Below are 19,771 nucleotides of genomic sequence, written 5' to 3'. Positions count from 1 at the left end.
AAATCCCACTCAACTGTGTCAGTAAAATGTTTTAATTTTCATTAGGTCTGACAGGGCAAAATTTGCCACAGGTAACAGGGGCATTTACAAATTATATCTTATCACCACATGACATCATGTTGCACTGAATTACATCTTGTCACATGCTGTTAATGTCACCTCACATTTGACAAGATGTAGCCTCCACTTAAGAAAATAATCTCATAAAAACTTTTTGACAAACATTGGTTTTCTTCATAGTTTGAATCCATTTTCATAGCTTTAAATGTTGATGCTGGTGTTTTGTTAAATTAATATCCTCTACTGGAGGTTCTGACACCAACAAACACTCCATTTATAGCCCTAAAAAAATTAAAATCTTCAAAGTGATATTTTGCAAGGGCTTTCATAGGTAGGGTTTTTTTTTTTCCAAACTTTTGCTATCTGTATAGAATTTTGAAAAATGCAGTGTTCACTAGTGACTTAATCCTGCCCTACTGAATTCAATGGAATTTTTGTTATTGGCTTTAATGGGATCAGGCAGCCTTTTGTTTTTTTTTCAATAAATGCACTAAACCTGCATTGTAGTTTGTAGAGGATTTTTCTTGTGGACTGTATCTCAGAATGCTTCACAGAGTGACATAATACAATTTCAGGGCTAAACTGTAAGTATAATGAAAGGAAATAGAAGTTTAAAAGGATAGGCAAGGTGGAAAGGTGTGTTTTTAGTGGATATTTGAAATGAGATGCAGAGTGGGTGAGTTGCTTGCTGCTTCTCTTAACATATAGTATGGGATAAAAATCCTGTGTAAAAATAAAATTACATTCTCATGAATATGTAAGGAAGCTATGCTTTCTCTCTAGTTCTCTGTAACACCTTATAATGTCCTAAATACTTTAATCCTTTCAGCTAGCTTCAAATATATTTTTACCAATAGATTGTTTTCAAATATCTTTTATCTATAGTAATGTTTAACTCTTTATTCTCCCAGAGTTCAAGTGTTTCTCAGTTATACATATCTCCCTTTCTTTCGAGGAACCTGTATTTCTGGAGTGCATGAAATACAAGTCTTTCAAGGTATGGTACAATTCCAGAACTCGAATTCTAAACCTCTTTTAATATTTTTTGTAGTGGGTAGGTAGGATTTAAAGGATTGCACTTGTTATTACTTTGGGTTGGATTCAAATTTGAAAATGGTCTATTGTACTAGTACCAGCTCAGATATGTCCAACATCTCATAAGTAACAGCTCTTCTCTTTTACCATCGCCCATTCACTCCTTCTCCAACTGAGGTTTCAGTTAGTCTGTTAACATCGCTGATGCTTTCTTTCTCTCCTTTCATCTCCTGCCTCACACACCTCCACTGACTCCATGGTCTTCATGCTTTCATTCACAGTCTACTCCTATGCCCCAATCTCTGACTGCCAGGTTTATCCCCTGATTTACTCCCCACGTTTGCTTTCTGTCTAATGTAATCTATAGTTCCCATTATCATAGTGTCTGGGAGATTCTTTTCTCATCTTATTCTCTGAACAACTCTGTGGACAATCCAGAAAAATGTAAACTTCCTCCAGTACAAATTCATCTTTTCTTCATCCTTAACAAAGAGCTTTCCCTTTTCTCCCTTAGAGTCTCATTCTTACAATCATCACTCACCCCTTTTCCACATTTGACTTAGCTTTTCACTACCTCTTGGCTCTGGTCTCCTGTTACTTCCCACAAAATCCTCTTCCCTCACCTCAAGCTACTTATCTTCACGAGCCCTCTGTGTCCTTTTCCCATGGTCACTTTCATATCTTCCTTCATGCTCTTCCCTGTGCCTGGGACTCCATTGCTTATCATGTGTACCCATTTCTACCATCTCTTCCTTTAAGGCTTGGTCTACATACAGAATTTGCACAAATTCAACTAAATAGGTCTTCTAAATAGATTTAATTATATCAGTGCCTCTTGTGCATGCACTCTTAAATTAGTTACACTGGTTTAATTAAATCCATCTCAATCCTGGTTAATTTGATGCAAATTCGTGAACTAAACAAAGTTCTCTCTTAAACTCATTTATGAACAATAGTCATGCATGCAACAACAACAAAAAAAAAACCCAAAACAACAAACACAACTATGTATTTCTCAAGGTATATGTATTATCATTCCATATTATCCTACGTTCATACTGTCCTCACCATCCTATTCCTCAAAGTCCATCTCCGAACCCTTGTCATATTCTCCTTCATTATAAGCTCTTTGGGGAATAGCTCTTTCTTTATTTGTTTTGTAGAGGGCTATGCTCATCTATGGTTCTGCATAAATCCTAATGATAACAAAGTCACAACTGTATTAATTAATAGCTTGTGAAATTGCAATGATTACAAATCCTGGTTCTGATTCGAGTTCCAGACCTTAGCCCAATTCCTCACTGGTTCCCAGTCCAAATGCCACCACATCAACTCATGTCCATCACACATTTAATGCAATTTGTAAAATGTTTTGGGATTCGTCTTTATGGAAAGCATTATGTAATTACTATCATGAATATGAAGGAGTGGAATTGTTCAGTGATTTACGTACAGAACAGGAAACTGGATGCTTATGAGTTATGACATTAAATCCCACAGTGGCCTTGGACAATTATTATTATTTGCTATTTCTCATGCCTAGAAGTCTCAACTGACATCACAGAGCTACTCTTAGGCTTTTTACACCTGCATAGTGAGAGGCAGTTCCTGGCCCTAGGAGTTTGCAATCTAAATAGAAGAGGTAGAAAAAGGAAGGATTCTTATCTCTATTTTACAGGTCAGGAACAGAGGCATAGAGAAATTAAGGTCCCAGTTCAACAAAGCACATAGAACATGGTTACCTTTCAGCATGTGTTTACGTCCATCCCTATTCAGCAAAGCACTTGAGCATTGGCTTAAGTCCCATTGACATTAATATGATTTAATTTATGCTTAACATTAATTGCATCCCTAACTTTTAAGCATACAAGCACCTGGCTGAATCAGGGCTCAAGTGACTTGCCCCAAGGTAACACAGGAAATTTGTGGAAGAACACAGAGTTGAACGCTACTCTCTTGAGGCCCAGTTTAATGCCTGAGCCACAAGACCAGTCTCTTTCTCCTCAAAGTGACCTCTGCCTTGGTTTGTAACATGCGGTGGGAGGTGAGGTATAATGCTATTATTTTTACAAAGTTGTTTTGAGGAATAGCTGCGTGTCTGAATACTGCTTTGAGCATGAAAAGCCTTCATCGTGTCACTTTTATTTAGTTTATTTATTGCACAACCCATTCCCTTCCCATAGGTAGTGCATTGCCGTTGCATTTTAGGGGGCGGGTAACTTCCTATTATAAATCACTGCTTACTTTCCAGCCAAGCTTCTCAGTATTTTTAAATCAATTCACTTTGTCATGATTATTCAAAATACATTAATAGAAAATTCTGTAGCCTAAGCATAGCCAAGGATCCCCAAATAGTGGTTTTGGGGCTTTACATGGGTTCTTAGAGTAAATGTTTCCCTTATACTGAGCTGAACTGCCTACATCCTTTATATTGTCAAAGATTAGTTTTGCTCTTGTTTAGACAATTTTGCTGCTGTTCTAAAAAAACTGAACAGAAGCCTTGAAACCCCATTACTCACCTGTGGAGGTTAAACTCTGAAACAATGTGGTCTTTTTTTAAAAGATAGTATTTCCAAAAGCCTGTGTATTTCCCTGTGGATATTGGAGAGAAATTTAAAGTATTTTTAAAAACAAAATGAGAGTAAACAAAATATACAACACAGAGAATCCAATGTATGAAGTTCCTTTAACCACTTCCTTTCTTCGTCTCACATCCTAATTACAGAAATTTTATTGGCAGAGAAACACTTTGTAAAGTGTACTATTCAGAATGTGAAAATGTCTGCAAATTAACTACAGTTGAAAGATGAGGAAATATCTGTGCAGTTTGTATTCAAAGAAATGGGGAAAACAAACATATAAACAAACCCTGAATTTCTGCAGGGGGAATTGAGAGGACTTTCTGATGTGTTTTTTTTCTGAAAACAATGTCAATCTTTAAATTACCACGTCCAATATTTTTTTTTCCTGGGTTTTCTTAAGGAGGCACATTAAGGAAACCTATAAAGATATAAACTTGGTAACAGTTTTAAAAGTATTGTGGAGCTGTTTTATTTGTTGAACAATGAAAAAGCAGCACAGTTATATTCAAAAAGTGTCCTGTCTCACAGAGCAAGAATTGTAATAGACATTTTAAAATGATGGAGATGGTATTTCTCAGTATTCTTATTGGTGCTTTGTGATGCTGTTAGTTTTACTAGAAAGAAATACCATTTTGATTCTGCCATATGCATTGCTACTGTATACTCTCTAGTTATAAGAACACAAATATTTGCTAGTGCCATAACAATTATGTTTATTGGGTGCCTGCACAGGATAAATATTGTTGAGTACAATTTAAGAATAGTTAATAGTCATTAAAATGTAATCAAGTGAATTGTCTTTATTGCCTTTACTGTTGTGGATATCATCTTAAAAGGCAGTGTAGTTATATTGTGAAAGTCATATGGAACACAAAGTACTTAAAAGTAGGTTTCAGAGTAACAGCCGTGTTACTCTGTATTCACAAAAAGAAAAGAAGTACTTGTGGCACCTTAGAGACTAACCAATTGGTTAGTCTCTAAGATGCCACAAGTACTCCTTTTCTTTTTACTTAAAAGTATGGAGGCATGCTAGGAATGCAGCACTGAAAGATCATGGGGATTTGGACTTACATTCTAAAAGTTAGAAGAACACAAGTGAAAAACAGCATTTTGAACATGTCCCACTCCCATCAGACCTGTAAAGTTACAAAAGGTCGAGGATTTTTTTTTTTTTTTTTGCTTTGGAGAAGAAAAGTGTTCAAAACCATTTCCCATGTTACTTTTGCTCACAGCTACAAAAACAGTCTGATGGAACTGCTGGAACAAAGAACGCTTGTCTGGCTCCATCTTGAAGCCTTTTTGTCATATCTGAGCACAGCTTTCACATTACCTTAACTTATTTTAGTTTCTGTTTGTTTGTTTGTCTTTTGTTAATAATTCACACTTCCAAAAATATGATGGAAGATACGTGAGAGCAACTGGCTGGGGCTGTAAGTAGCGTATGCCAGATACACTTTGGGTGTTGCAAACCAAATAATTGTATATACGAATTATTAAATTACAATTTAGAGGAATAAAAGCTACACTGATACAAATGACTAAGGACCAAACTCTCTGCTGGTGTAAAACCAGGCAGCTTCATTGGCTTCAATAGAGTTTTACTCCTTTACATTAGCAGAGAATTTAGCCCTAAATATTTGTCTCTTTCAAAACTTAGGGAATATTTTGTTCCAACAGCAACTAACTAAATACAAAAGAAAAGAATCTGGTAGTGCTGCCGATTATTACGTTTGTCTTCACTTCCGTTAACAAGACTTGGTTACAAGTTTAAATTAACTTAGTCATTTTTTAACAATTTGAGCTGAAATTTTCCATGCCGTGGGGTTTCGTGCCTCAGACTAATTATTTTTTTTTGGGGGGGGAGAGGTTTAATCAAAAATGGTTATGCCATTTTTGAGGATTTGATTGGGGGAAAATATGTTGTTTGCCCATATTAAAGTTCTTACAACCATTCTGTTGAAAAGCTTTAGTTTCTCCATGTTGTGGAAGAGGAACTTGAAATTTGGCTCTTTTTTTTTTTGTACCTTTTGCTGTTCCTGTGAAAAATGGCTCAAATTTGGCCACGTTATAAGCCTCTGAAAAATCTCAATTTGCATATGCTCAATAGAAAATTTTTAGACTTTTGCAGTTACAGTAGAACCTCAAAGATGCAAACATCCGAGTTACTGACTGGTCAACTGGACACCATGTGGAATCGGAAGTAAGCAATCAGGCAGCAACAGAGACCCCTCTTCTCCAAAAAAGCAAATACTGGAATGTGCCTGTATTGCATCTTAAAGGTAGGCACATCTGGGCTGCCTGTCCCCACCCGCACACCCAGGGCAGCCTGAGCCAGCAGAGTAGGAGCAGCTCTGGGGTCTGTGCCGCTTTCCTGTAATCTGCAGATGCTGTTTTCACCCCTTGCCCAGCCCAGCCAGGAAAGGGATGTGCTGTTTTCACGACCCTCCCTGGCTGGGACGGGGACACGCTGTTTTCACACACACCCCTCCCGGCCGTGAGGGGGACAAGTTTGCAATCTCAGTCCGATCCTGCGAAAGAAGCTGCATGCAAGGAAGCTGCTGGTGCTGAGGAGGGAGCTGCTGCTGGAGTCTGGCCTGGAGTGTGAGCTGCTGGAGCCTGAACTGCTTTTTTTAAAAAAGTTAAGAACATTTCAGAATTATGGACAACATCCATTCCCGAGGTGTCTGTAACTCTGAGGTTCTACCACATTTGTGTGGTACTAGGTGGAATCACCTTTTCAATACTTAGCAACTATAGAGCATTGTTCATCTGAGAGTCTCAAAGGGCAATGAATTAAGCCTCTCAATAGCCCTATGTGGTGAGTCAGGTGATCCTAAATCCAAAGTTAGGTGTGTAAAAAAACCACAAGTCCTGATCTTCAGAAATGCTAAGCAGCCAAAATCCCCAAGGACATCAATGGGAGCTGTAGGTGCTCAGAACCTGTGAAAATCAAGCCATTTATTTAGATTAACTTTAACCTTCTAGATTTGAAAATCTTGTTTTTAAATGGCCCAACCTTGCCACACTAGAAGACCAATTTTCTATTTTTCTTTATCTTGTAACATCATTTACATTTATGGCAAAGTAGGTGTAAATGCCACTGTTCTGATTTGGTAGTGTTTTATACACATTTTGAATAGTTATAAACCTGTAGCAAAGTTAGGAATAGAATCCACATTTCCCAGCTGCTAGGCCCATGTCTCAGCACAAGACTATCCATGAGCATTGGATAATGGAGTTGAGGTCTGAAGGTAACTTCTGACGCTGAATTACTCCAGATCATGCATGACAAAAGTGAACAAGCTTAGAGATTGGCTTATGCTGCATCTAATAGTTATTGTGCCCAGTATATAAGACACTGTTTAGTCTATTTTGGGAATAGTTTGACACATGATTTCTTTGTGTATGTTTTAATGTCTCTTTGTGTGTCTTATAGTCCATTTCAGAACATTTCTTAAAGGCAGCACAATTGAAACTTTGTGGCTTAAGTAGAGATGTTTAAAGACAAAAATCTACAATATGCATTTTTTATTAAATAAGGCAACATAAATTTCTTCTTTCATCTTGCCTAAACTGCATGGTGAACCACTAATAATATGGAACAATTGGTCAGAATATGTTGACACCTATATTCTTGCCCAAGGCATGCAGGAAAAGTCAAGAAAAATGATAATTGTGTTTTTAAATAAGGTATTTTACCCCAAGAAGCTAACATCTTTCTTTGGTTCCTGCTGATTTTGAAAAGACTCTATTGCCGGTAGGTAAACTGTATGCTCCCTGCTTCCTGTGTTTAATTTTTCACCCAGGAACACAAGCAGCCTGCTGAGTTCACCTTATTATTTGTCCCTAATTTGAGGGAGCTGCCAAGTTGATTAAGCAGAGCTACACAATGAGTTAAACTGAACCACTTTATTAAAAGATTATTGATTTGCAGTTGGGGGAGTGTTCTCTAGACTAAGTAAAGGACGTCATCTTGGATAAAAGATTGTACAGGATGAGAGTGCATTGAGGAAGCTGATCAGAAAGTCACTACCTGGGCTTTCCTTACAACAAGGAGTATAATTATTTGAAGGACAATATATGTTATCCTGAGCTATGTTCTGACTAAAATGATTTCACTGTATATGGCAGTTCTGCTCAGAAGAGCTACAGCTTCATTATTGACACTAACTGGTGAAATTCCCTTGAATGCCTTTACAGTTTCCCCAGGAAGAGACTGTAGAACATTGGGTTTTGATTACTTAGAAATGTGCAATAGTTTTATTTATTTTATCTTGGCATTTGTCATCTTATCTGAAATACAGTGCTCTACTGGTTATTGTAGGATTCTTGAGTTATATTTTTGCCATACTTCCATTCCCAAGAATACAAAAATCACGAGTCAGGCCCCCAGAAGTCATATTTTAAAAATACCTTTTTTTTTTTTCAGCCTTCTGGCCTTTGAACTTTCCAGTTATACTGAAGTCACATTTTCCAGCTTTTTTCTATAACCATGAGTGCTAGAAACTTACCTAATATACTTGTAACTATGCTTAAACTTTTATTTTAATACTAAAATTTGAATGAGCCATAGAAATATCTCATGGCAGTTCTAACATCTTGATTAATCTGCCAGGGGGAGGTGCTCTTAAATTTCTTCTAGGACTAGGTATAAAGAACTCAGCCTCTATACAGTCTATATAAATTCCAAGATCATATACTTAATCACTCAAATAGCAGGAGAAGCAAACTATTGTGCTTCTTGTTTGTTAGCAAGAATGAAATCAACTACAGTGGATATTTTGAGCCTTTATTTCTCAAACAGAAATTCTCAGCAAGGCAAAACCCTTTTAGGTTACTCCGTTGCAAGTGGTTTTATAGTCATGTCAAGGCCTTGATTCTCTGAAGTTAATTCTCCCACTGTGAATCAATCTGTCCATTCAGGGATATAAACTCTAATGCATTCCTTCACTCTGCTTGAGCAACTTTGCTTTAGTTATTATAGATTTGAAACAGTTTGTGGTCTAATAGATCACTGAACTAATTAGCCATGCCTCTCATAAATGTTATGATCGCTTGAAAAAGTAAAGGTGCCCTGGGTGTGCTTATGTTTGGTGATGTCTGTAAAATTTTATTCCAGGTTTATACCCACAGCTAGCAAGTCTGGTGATTGCTACACACATTTACAGTATTGTTGTTGGATTTTTTAGACAGTGGAAACCTTTATATCTGTATATTTCATTTCCTACATCTACATTTCCTTATGCTTTGTAACCCACACACTCATCCAAACTAGTTTTTTTTTTTTAACTTAAGAAAATAGAAACAAAATATTTATTAACTAAACAAGCTAAGGACATGCTGGAACCATATGTTTCACATATGTAGGAAGGTATTGTGTTACAGAATTCTGATCTGGATTGACAGGCTAAAAACCTTGGTTCCTGGAACTCCTAGACTTTGTGGGGCATGGATCTTGCATATAATGGGCATTCTTGTTCTACTCTATCACAGTCCCAATTTATGGCTTAAAAGCACAGGTCTATTTAAACTGAGACTCCAGCTGAGCGGACAATCTTAAATACTTAGAGAGTCTTATTCATGACTTAAAGATATACCCTATATATATCTGACAAAAGAATAATAGCCAAGCAATACTTCCCAGGTAGCACATGGACAATTGTCTCCAGCTTACTTAGTATAATAACTGTATTTTCCTTAGCTGAAATAAGAGCATAAATGTTTTTTGTCAATTTAAATCACATATTCCTAGTCAAATTTTTGTAGCCTTGCATACCCAGCATTTTGAATACTTCTGTCTGGCATAGGTGCTGGAACTCGGAGTGTCGGGGGGTGCTGTAGCACCCCCTGGCTTGAAGTGGTTTCCATCATAGATAGGGTTTACAGTTTGATTCAATGGCTGTCAGCACCCCCATTATACAAATTGTTTCAGCACCACTGCTGTCTGGTGTATTCTGTAAGGGTGGAAAGACAAGAAAAAGTTTAAACCAAAAGAGTTCTGTTATTAGACCTTCATTTAGGTGCTGGGGATCTCTGTAAAGGCTGTTGAGTGAAAGGATCTTTCCACCTAACTAGGCTACAAATCAGCATTGGAAGCATTCCGTAGACATTGTTGCAACCTCAGTATTCAGTAGCATCAATAGCTAGTGTTCTTCCCATTCTGTGGTGATAAAGACTGGTGGATTCATGCAGTCACAAATCTATCTGCTTCCTCTGTCCTCTAATCTTTTGTGCGATACGTGAGGCCCCCAGCATATAGCTATGTAGTGCACAGGGAGAATTTGTTTTGTATTGAATACATTTACCTCTACTAGAAGTATAGCTGTGAAGAGACTCAGAAAGTCTGTCTATGGGCACTATCTCAGGTAACTCAAGCAGAAAATGAATTAAACTGAACAGGTGCACATTTGAGACAGGCTAACTTAACTGTATCCTGGGACCCTAACTGGGGACACACAGCCCACTAAAAGTTAAAAGATTAATAAATTGAATGTGTTCCAGTAATTGTTGGAAATATATGCAGATTAACTTTATGACTTCAAGGAAGCAAATATCTCTTTACATTGAGTGTACTTTGTAAACTGTGTTGCTGGCAGGTAGAAGTAGTCAGGACATTGAAAAACCAAGCTGTTCAGACAGAAACTTGGGAGTCAGGGAACCCAACAATCTGCCCTCAAGATGGGCAGTCCAGAAATCCAGTCAACTAGGCAGCTCACTAACACAGGGAGCTGGCCATCCTGGGAGCCAGGCAGTACATGCATCTGCCTGCCAGGTGGGCAGCCCAAGGAGCCAACTGCTCAAGAAGCCTGGAAGCCAGGAAGCCCAAGAAGCTGGCCAGGAGGCAGCTGGCCCAGGTTGGGAGTCTGGAATCCAGGAAAGAAACCCAATAGCTGGCCAGAAAGCAGGGAGACCCTGGATGCCATTCATTTTTACCAGCCTGGTGTACTCATGTGGGGCCGTTGTGACCCATACCAGGCTGATTAGTCCACATTGTTCCCTGGGATCCCCCAGATTACATTGCATGGGCTCCTCCCTATTGGGGCACTGGGCTGCTATATGCCCCAACTCGCCACACTCATAACAGCGATATCTCATCCCGGAGGTTGCCCTCTGTCTTAGACCCTCTGACTCGCTCCCCCAACCCTCTCCCCCTGGACCCCAGGTCCTCTTGGGGCCTCAGGCCACTCCTTGGGGCCTGTTCTTCTGGCTATGGCTTTCCTGGTGTTCTCGATGATCTGGGTCCTTGGGGTCGGGAATGGTTTCCTGAAACACCGTGTTCCACCTCCTGGGGTTTTGAACAGTTCACGGGCTGCCAGTTTTCCCTCAACAAGGGTGACCAGTTCATCATAGATGGAGGGGTCATTCTGGCCTACTCAGGCTCGGAGGCCCGAGGGTAGTCCCCTCATACAGTGGTCCAGCACCAGGAGCTCCATCATTTTCTCTGAGCTGAGAGCCTCCGGGAGTAACCACTTCTGGGATAGGTGTATTAGGTCAAATAGTTGTGATCGTGGTGTCTTGTCTTCGCAGTACTGCCATTCATGGAACCTCAGGGCTCACAGGGCCATTGTTACCACTGCCCTGGCCAGGATCTCTGCCTTCAGTCGGGGGTAATCTGCTGCCTCCTCTGCAGTCATATCATAATAGGCCTTCTGGGCCTCCCCGCAGAAAAATGGGGTGAGGATGCCTGGCCACTGGCCTCGGGGCCAGGCCTCCTGCAGGGCTGTTCTCTCACAGGCCAGGAGATACGCCTCCACATCATCCTCCCGGGTCATTTTCTGCAGACAGTAGCTGACCCGTATGGTCTGCGTCTCTTCATACCAGTGGCTCCTCTCCATAAGGGCCTTCACCTGGTTCACTAGTTCCTGCAGCATGGCCCAATCTTGGGTGGCCTAGGTCATCAGCAGGCGATTGGTCTCTTGCTGCAGCCTCATGGCCTCCTGCTGGGCAACTGCCTGGACCCGGGTAGCCTCCTGCTGGGCAGCAGTGGCTTGCACCAGTGCTTTGACCACACCCTCCATTTTGAGGCAGGGTGGTTGTGACCCCCCATGGACTACATTCAGGGCACAGAAATCCCACTGCTCACACCACGTGTGGCAAGATGGTGGGTCCTGAGCTTTTCTTGGCAGGGAGCTAAGATGCCACCCTTTGCCCCTGCTTTTGGGTGCTGAGGGCACTGCTACTAGCCCAGGAAGGTAATAGAGGAGGGAAGCAGGGGAGGGGTCTGGGTTTGCTCCTCGCTCTGAGTCCCAGCCCCTCTCAACCCCTGTGGGTTTCTTACCCTCGTCCCCCTTAGGTGGGGTTACCCTCGGTCCTTAGATGATGGGGGGAAGGGAGTCTCCCTGTCCTGCTGGGGCAGGGTCTCCCTTACTTCAGTACTCAGGTCTTCCAAATCTCTCAACACACCTCCAAGCTCCAGTCCTCTCTCCTTCCTCCTCCCCCTCTGTCTGCCTGACGCAGCGGGTTTTATTAGGTTCCTAACAGGGCCTTAATTGACTGCAGGTGCTCCAATTAACCTGCAGCCACCTTCCCTAGTCTACAGGGAACCATGGCTTAATTAGCCTTGAGCTTACATATTTCCCCTCTAGCACTCTCCCACTGCTCCCTGGCCCTCCTGTATCACAGTGACACATAGGTATTCTAACAAGTAGGGGCCTACCAAATTCACAGCCATGAAAAACATGTCATAGACCGTGAAATCTGGTCTCCCCCTGTGAAATCTGGTCTTTTGTATGCTTTTACTCTATACTATAGAGATTTCATGTGGGGAGATCAGTTTTCATGTTTCTCAAATTGAGGGTCCTGACCCAAAAAGGAGTTGCGGGAGGGGGGTGGGTGTCACAAGGTTATTTTAGGGAGTCGTGGTATTGCCAACCTTACTTCTACGCTGCCTTCAGAGCTGGGTGGCTGGAGAGCGGCAGCTGTTGACTGGGCACCCAGCTCTGAAGGCAGCGCCCCGCCAGCAGCAGCACAGAAGCATGCCATGCCACCCTTACTTCTGCGCTGCTGCCTTCAGCGCTGGGCGGCCAGAGAACGGTGGCTGCTGATTAAGGGCCCAGCTCTGCAGGCAGCCAGTGCAGAAGTAAGGGTGGCAATACCACACCACGCAATCCTTACTTCTGCGCTGCTGCTGGCAGCGGCTCTGCCTTCAGAGCTGGGTTCCAGGCCAGCAGACAACATCCTCCAGCTGTCTAGCTCTGAAGGCAGCACCATCACCAGCAGCAGCGCAGATGTAAGGGTAGGAGTACTGCAACGGCCACAACTCCTTTTTGGGTCAGGACTCTTGTAATTGCAACACCATGAAATTTCAGATTTAAATAGCTGAAATCATGAAATTTATGGTTTTTAAAATTCTATGACCATGAAACTGACCAAAATGGACCGTGAATTTGGTAGGGCTCTACTAATAAGAGACTCACTTTTATGTCTGGCCCCGGTCAAACGAGAGGGCTCAGGTTTAGTATATGTTATATGCCTGTCACATGGCACAGATCAGTATCCACTGATTCCAATGGCTACTATTACACATTCTGGGTTTTTTTTTTAAATAAAACCTAATATTATCCCAAATCAACCACTAATGACTGATCCAACCAACTACTGAAACCAATAGAGCTAGCTGACATTTTTTGTTCAACTATTCTTTTTTGTTTCTTCATGAAAAATAGCTTCCCCCACAACCTGCAAACTACTTAGCAAAAAGCTTCTATTTCTTTTAAATTGTCAATTTTTTTTGCATCAAAACTGGAAATGTTGCATTTTTACTTTCTTACCATTTCCCTCTTTTTGCTGCTGAATGCAACAGAATGAATCTATATATTTTTCTACCCTTTGATATTTCCCCTTTTTATTTATTTTTCATTTTGCCACTCTGTAGCTTTTCAAAATGTCCTCTACTTTTGAATAGTTAAATGGCAAAAGAAAAAGATGGAAAAAAGGAAAGAAACATGGGGGGCGGATCAAAATGCAGACCTCATTCATTCGTTTCTGCAGAAGTAAAAAATGGGAGAAAAAAAACTAAAAAGATTGTTCCATTTTGTAGTGGAAATTACTTTAAAGTTTTTTTTTTATGAAACTTATTTCAATCAGCTCTATAAAACACTTAAAAAGATAAGGCTGAAATGGAGGTCAGCATAAACATTCTGAACTCCCTTAAAATTAAATTATTCTGCCTCTTATTGAACATTTGTCAACAGCTTACTATCTCTGAACCTCAGTTGCTTTCTAGCCACATGACCATCCGTTCAACACCTGAGATTTAAAAAGCCTAGTAAATAGTTTATTAATGAGAGGTAATCTTTTCCATTTAATTTAAATATATCTGCACCAGCATTGATCCAAGGGCAACAGGAAACCCAGACAGATTCTGATGTGGTTGTCTTTTGTTCGTTTTGCTGTGTTTATTGCAAATTTCACATTTTGATATCTTATCTTCGATGGTTGCATTCATGTCTGGTCAAATTAGAATAACTCAGGCTCGTTTCTAACACTCCCCTGGATTCATACAGCTACTCAGGACTGGTGGAAGTTGAGGTCACCATAACCACATCCCCATGTCTCATGCCTCTACTTAAGCAACAAGTGTTAGAGGTGGCTTTAGTCCTCTACACCACAATAGGCTTCCTCGTTCACAGAAATGATTTGCTCAGGCCAAATATATTGGCTGTACAGCTGAGTTATGTTGGGAGTGCAATGAAAACAGATTGCACCACACCAGAGTATCTGGCCAAATGCATTCCAATCACATATCCTAATTGACAGGTATTACATAATTCATTCTGCATTTGTCTCCATCCATCAAATTAATGTAATCATATAGATCAATAGGTAATTCTACTGCTCTGTGTGTGTATGTATATTAGACTTGGAGAGTCTTGAGCTAGTCTATTCAAAATCTTCTCACTGATCAGACAAGCAGCAAACATCATCTTCTGTAGTCAGTACATGACATCTTTGTTTTTCAGATAGGCTATACAGCAATAGATTGTATCTCTAGCTTTGACATGTGGCACACTAGTAATAGATTTCAAAGAATACCTTAATATCATCTTCATTCTTAGGCTATGTCTACACTACGAAATTAGGTCAAATTTATAGAAGTCGGTTTTGTAGACAGCATTTTTATCCAGGGGTGGTGGAGGAGGGAAAGACAGCACTTTAAGAATTACTTATTGAATACCAGCCTTCTGTTGCTTGGGCAATCCTCTGGGGTGGAGTGGCTGGGTGGCTGGAGGCCCCACCACTGCGTTCTTGGGCGCCTGGGTGAGGAGGCTATGGAACTTGGGGAGAAGGGCAATTGACTAGACAGGGGCTGTAGTGGCAGTCTGTGCTCCTGCTGCCTTTCCTGCAGCTCAACCATACGGTGGAGCATATGAGTTTGCAGCCTGAGCATTGACTCCTACCTTCTTTCAGCAAGCTGACACCACCTACCATCTTGAACCCGCCATCTCCTCACGGTCATATTGTGTGTTCCTGTACTCTGAGATTGTCTGCCTCCACGTATTTTGCTGTGCTCTGTCAGTGTGGGAGGACAGCATGAGGTCAGAGAACATTTCATCATGAGTGCGTTTTTTTCACCTTCTAATCTTTGCTAGTCTCTGGGAAAGAGAAACATATTCAGCTGATGGAGAAAAAAAAAGGGAGAGAGGTAGGTTAAAAGACATATTTTATAGAACAATGGGTACACTCTTTCAACGTAAACCTTGCTGTTAACATTACATACATAGCACATGAGCTTTCATTACAAGGTCGCATTTTGCCTCTTATGCCAGTTTGGTGTGAGAGATCACTCATGCAGGGACGGACAGCAGACTTCGGCTTGCAGGCAGCCATGGTAAGCCACAGTCTTTTGTCTTCTTTAACCTTCATAACATGTGGGAATGGTTTCAAACAGCAGCATCCTCATTTTCCATACAAAGTAGCCATTGGGTTGGCCATTAAAAATGTGTTGGCAGTTTAAAAGGAGGGGCTGCGGTTTCCGGGTTAATGTGCAGCAGAAATCCAGCTAACCCCCCCCCACACACACACACATCCCAATTCTCTGAGATGATGGCTCCACCCCTCCCCCCACTGTGTGGCTAACAGCGGGGAAGATTTCTGTTCAGCCACAGGCAAACAGCCCAGCAGGAATGGGTACCTCTGAATGTCTGCTTTCTAAAACCACCCTATTTCAGCCAGGTGACCATGAATGATATCACTTTCCTGAGGGTAACACAGAGAGATAAAGAACGGATGTTGTTTGAATGTCAGCAAACACCGGGACCATACGCTGCAATGCTTTGTTCTGCAGTGATTCCTGACTATGTGCTACTGGTCTGGCATGGTAAAGTGTCCTACCATGGAGGACGGAATAAGGCTGCCCTTCCCAGAAACCTTTTGCAAAGGTTCTGGGAGTACATTCAGAAGAGCTTTAGGGAGATGTCCCTGGAGGATTTTCGCTCCATCCCCAGACATGTTAACAGACTTTTCCAGTAGCTGTACTGGCCACGAATGCCAGGGCAAATTAATCATTAAACATGCTTGCTTTTAAACCATGTATAATATGTACAAAGGTACACTCACCAGAGGTCCCTTCTCCACCTTCAGGGTCCGGGAGCCCGCCTTGGGTGGGTTTGGGGGTACTGGGTCCAGGTCCAGAGTGATAAACAGATCCTGGCTGTTGGGGAAACCGGTTTCTCTGCTTCCTTGCTGTGAGCTATCTACAACTTCCTCATCATCATCATCATCTTCCTCGCCCCCAAAACCTGCTTCCATGTTGCCTCCCACCCCTTGGATGGAGTCAAATCACAGGGTTGGGGTAGTGGTGGCTGCACCCCCTAGAATGGCATGCAGCTCATCATAGAAGCAGCATGCCTGGGGCTCTGAACCGGAGCGGCCGTTTGCCTCTCTGTTTTTTTGGTAGACTTGCCTGAGCTTCTTAATTTTCACATGGCACTGCTGCGGGTCCCTGTTATGGCTTCTGTCCTTCATGCCATTGGAGATTTTTTCAAATATTTTGGCATTTTGTCTTTTTGAACGGAGTTCCGCCAGCACAGATTTGTCTCCCCATACAGCTGTCAGATCCCGTACCTCCCGTTCGGTCCATGCTGGAGCTCTTCAGCAAGTCTGGGACTGCATGGTCTCCTGTGATGATGAGCTCTGCATGATGACCTGTGCAGGTGAGCTCGCCACGCTGGCCAAACAGGAAATGAGATTCAAAAGTTTGCCAGTGCATCTGAGTTGAGAGCACTGTCCAGAGCGGTGTCACAACTGAGCACTCTGGGATAGCTCCCGGAGGGCAATACCATTGAATTACATCCACAGTACCCCAAATTCGACCCAGCAAGGCCGATTTCAGTGCTAATCCCTTCATCGGGGTGGAGTAAAGAAAGCGATTTTAAGAGCCCTTTAAGTCGAAAAAAAGGGCTTCGTTGTCTGGATGGGTGCAGGATTAAATTGAGATAACGCTGCTAAATTTGACCTAAACTCCTAGTGTAGACCGGGCCATAGTTGCCTCAACCCAACATTCCAGATCTGCTTCTCTTGAATCTTATTCAACATTTATTTTGATAACCCTTATCGCCTTCACTGTTCTTGATTGATCCAATAACTTTCCAAGCAATTTTATATAATCATTTTTTTTCCATGAAATCCCACTTTTGTCTACATCAGAATTAGTAAGAACGATCTTTCCTGCAACATACACGATCATTTCAAAAATTGTGCATTGATTCTTATATGTTCATTGTTATTTGAAATAGCTTACCTAACAGCATAGAGACTGACCTTTATTTTCCATGTTTCACCATTTAGATTTTACTTTAAAAATAAATAACATATTGAAATGTACTGGATGTGCTGACTGGGGCTTTATAATGCTACCAAAAAGGCTGCTGAGTTGAAGAAATAGAGATTCATTGAAATGCTATGGTGCCTCTTAGGATCATTTACTTTTAAACCACCTACTTTTCCCCTGTTTGATTTTGTTTTTCTTTTAAATGATGTATTTTTCATAGCATAGTTACGATGTACTATCCTGTGAATTGAATGCTTATGAAAGTTGTTACAGTCCTGCAGACTGAAGTCCGCAGCACTGATAGCAGGGTGTGCAAGATTCACCACACTACCACCAAAGGGGAAGTCCTTCGCCTCTCTGAGTCTGTCAACAAGAGTGCCAACTGTGTTGGTTTTAGTAACGTGGCTTCTTTTCTACTGGGAAATGCTGCGTGACCACTCATTACCCATAGCACACCATACACCACAGACCTGAGCTGTATTTCAACAGATGGCCATATCGGCTCCAAAACCCTGAGCCCATCCAGTTCTCCCTTATGTACTCTTCTGAATATGAATTCACAACTAATGAATATGAATCAATACAATGGAGTGAGGAAAACATTGCTGAATGTTCATTTAACGCCTTTAGTGTTCTGTTTCCATTAAAATGCAAGTTGAACTTTATTAGCATGAATACTTGCATCAGTTAAATTTTAAGTATGAAGCTTCACTTAAAGCATATTCTAAATTATATAGTCAACTGTGATATTTGAAATTCTTTCCGATAGTTGGCTCAGTTACATAATTCATCTAATCCAGTGGTTCTCAACCCACAGCCCATGGGCCACTTGTGACCCAATCAGCACACAGCTGCGGCCCATGTGACAGCCTGAGAGCCATACAGGTAGTATATATATTGTGTGGATGCAGCCCACATAACACATAGAGAGCTGCATCTGCACCCACAATGATAAATAGGTTGAGAACCACTGATCTAATCTACTTTCTTTGGCGGTTCCAAGGTTATGTTCGTGGTTCCCTTTTCTCCCTCTACACCTTATCTCTAGGTAATCTCATCCACAAACACAAATTCAGCTACCACCTTGCTCACTCTCAGATCTAGCTCTCTACTCCAGCCCTGTCTCCTTTGATCCAAATTAAAAACTCAACGTGTCTTCCTGACATATCTTCATGGATATCTAGCCATCAGCTCAAGTGAAATAATGCTCCTAATTTTCTCTCCCTCCCCAGTACCTCTTTTCTTAATCATTGTAGAATGCACCACCATCCTGCCTGTCATTCATGCCCATAATCTGGGTGTCATCTTTGACTCATTCCGCTGTGTAGGTACTCACATCTAGACAGGTCATAGATATGCTGCATAGCCCACAATGGGATGGTGAGAGAGGGTAACAGCAAATCATCAGCATTATGAGATGGTTCTTTAAACATGGGCCCAACAACTGTTTCTTTGCAGCATATCTATGACCTGTATAGAGTGTTGGAGGAACTAATGATATATAAACAGCTTCCCCAATAGACCTGAGCTAGATTTTACAAGTTTTTAAGAGAACAGGTTTAACTAACAGATAATGATACCAGAGAAACTCTATTTTGAAGTCCCCAGACTCCATTTTTTATCCTGGGCTTCCATTTTGAATAAGCAAGAGTCACCCCACCATTAGATGGAAGCTGCAGGTCACATATTTCTAAATATAGGATTGGTGGGGAAAAGGTGCTCAACAATGATTTGGCAGATCATAACACTGTGAGGTAAATAATGGTTGCAAGCTGAAAATAGAGCTGGTAGTTAGCAAAAGAAGGTAAACAAGCAGGATGATGTTGTGTCTAAAATAGGGTTGAAAAATGGTATAAAGGTCAGTGTGTCAGTTGACAGCAGACAGAGTTAGGCAGACAGATGACATCTAAGAAGACAGGTTGAGAAAACAGCTGAGAAGAGAGAGAGAAATTAAGATTCAGAGAGAGTGCATAGGAGAGACAGTGCAGCACAATCACCAGAGTAAGTCTGTCAGACAAAGTTATGGTTATAGCTATAGTCAGAGTTATAGTATAGTTTAGTGTTAGTGTGTATATGTGTGTTTGTGGGTTTATAAAGATCAACGTTCGTATTGTATTGATTGTAGTAGGAATTTATGTATGTAAGATCTAAAGACCATCTAAGAACTGCTGTCAGCAACCTGTGGAAGACTGGCCATCTGAAGCAGGGTGCATCATTTAGAATCACTTCAAACTGTAAGGCAATATGGTTTGGAGTGCTCTTTAACTTGTTATAAGGGACTTGAGTCAAGGGTGCAGGAACAATTTTTATAGTGGGGATACTG

This window comes from Lepidochelys kempii, chromosome 2 (assembly GCF_965140265.1).
Source record: "Lepidochelys kempii isolate rLepKem1 chromosome 2, rLepKem1.hap2, whole genome shotgun sequence".
NCBI classification, from domain to species: Eukaryota; Metazoa; Chordata; order Testudines; family Cheloniidae; genus Lepidochelys; species Lepidochelys kempii.
Note: the sequence above shows the minus strand (reverse complement) of the source record.